At 23.4% G+C, this 2,050-nt stretch overlaps 1 long non-coding RNA gene across 1 annotated transcript; it reads right to left on the reverse strand.

Annotated features, from left to right (window-relative positions):
• Positions 1-188: 188 nt before the first annotated feature.
• Positions 189-1,692, reverse strand: LOC115035033. Its single transcript, XR_003840198.1, has 2 exons — positions 1,534-1,692; positions 189-463 (listed from the first exon to the last, which is right to left on the reverse strand). It is a non-coding gene; the product is annotated as an uncharacterized LOC115035033 (long non-coding RNA).
• Positions 1,693-2,050: the final 358 nt, after the last annotated feature.

Raw genomic sequence — 2,050 nt, forward strand, 5'->3', positions numbered from 1 at the left:
GACGTAGTGCTAATAAGCTCATCAGGGAGATCATTCTCGAGATCAAACATCTCATTGCTAGAATAGACACCAGATGAGTCAGAAGACCCTTGAAATGGATCTTCCAACTTTGGCCTCTTGTTCGGAGGGCTATCCACCAATAGGTCTGACATATTTAGTTTAAGAATTTAAAAACAGAAAAGACCTAGTAAAAAGTTACTAGTATCAATAATCACATATTAAAAATTGCACAATGACCTAAACCTATTTTACAATGTCAAATTCTTAAAAACTCAAATTGAGAAACAAAATAGTTAAACATAGTTAAGTCACATAATTAAGCAGTATGTGATATCACCATACAGTAATATGGGCCATGTTATGCTAAGTCGGAGGCTGATTATTGAAGATTTCATTTGTAGGTCTCTATTTTCAGCTCGATTCTTGCATGTTAAAATTCTTTGTGACTGATAAATGGTTCAACCTAATAAATAAATATGTTTATTAATAATTAATACATCTTAAAGGTATACATAGGTATTAGATTTGTGATTAAAATATAAAAATAAACAAACAAACAAAAATATATAGAATATGAGCAAGAGGTTAGCAATCATTAACATTATGTCATAATACCTACCTATCTACTTTAATTCAATAACTTAGGTTTCCTCCTAATAAGTTTTATCATATAAATACTGAACATTGAAAAGTTTGTATTTACTTATGTATTTACTCTGTATTAGATAAATTGTTGAAAAAAAAACTCTTGTCAGAAAAAAATTTAGTTAAGAATTAGGTAAAACAATTTAATTTAGTATTCACTATCGGCCATTGGGTTTAACATTTATAATAATTGTGTCTATTAAATTTATATTTAAAGGTATTTATAGAATTGTATACTATTTGAGAATAATTACTAACTTTATGTAACTCTATTACACTTTTGATTTAATATCTGGTCTAACTTTGTGCTGAATAATAATAATATAACAAATTCAGTTTTTTATTAAAATAAAATATAAGGTTAGCCAATCATCTTATTTTAAACATTTAAATCATAAATATAATGCAGTTAAAAATAAAAAATATTAAATATAAATGTTTAACCAATATAAAAATATATTAATACATATTTGGAAACATATTACAAACTTAAATTTTTTTTTTTGATCACAAATTTGTTTTTGGGTTTAAAATAATTTATGATATTTAAAACTTTTAAATTAATAAAAACCCAGGTATATTTAATATTATTAGTAGACAACTTTTTTAAATATTGTCATCTTAATATTACATAGGTAATTCTTAATAATTAGTACTTGAACTTAGTTAATATAGTTTGTATAATATACTGTATATGTAATATGTAGTTTTAAATAATGTTGATCATAAATAATATGATGATCATGGAAATTCTTATAATATATACATTTAAAGAAATGTAGCTATTTAACAAACATAAAGAGACATCTTAATATTTAATATTGCTTAAATTTTTATTAAGAAATATATACCATTAAAAATACGTAAAAAAAAACCTTAATTACTTACAATAATTAATATTTGAAGCTGGGTGGTGAATTCAAGTCATAAGATGAGTTTCGTGTGTAACATGGGCAGCCATAAGCAGAACCGACCTAAAAATAGTAATTTGTCTTAATAATAATATTATTAAATCAGTGATATAAAATAACAGGTAAATTAGGTAATTTATTAATTTAAAAATTATTAATAGTAAAAACGTTGTATCTCAAAATAATTTATTTGTAAATTTTAGTTGAAAAATTTATGTTTTTAATACAAGTAAAACAAAAATTTTTTTTGAAAAAATGTCTTAAGATATAACCATTTTTAAAAACCTAGGTAATCAAAACTCAAATGAAAATTGTGACAAAAAAATAATTTTGAAATCAATTATAATATTGATTAATTTAAATTGATTTAAAGAACACAATTGAAATGTAAAATGATTAAACTCACCTGTAATTTGTGCATAAGTGTAAAACGGGGAGGGGGAAGAGTTAACTAGAATTTTTTAGCCGCCTGTCCCGTAATTTTCTTTTAGTTA

The sequence above is a fragment of the Acyrthosiphon pisum genome, unplaced genomic scaffold (genome assembly GCF_005508785.2).
Source record: "Acyrthosiphon pisum isolate AL4f unplaced genomic scaffold, pea_aphid_22Mar2018_4r6ur Scaffold_4450;HRSCAF=4996, whole genome shotgun sequence".
Classification (NCBI taxonomy): domain Eukaryota; kingdom Metazoa; phylum Arthropoda; class Insecta; order Hemiptera; family Aphididae; genus Acyrthosiphon; species Acyrthosiphon pisum.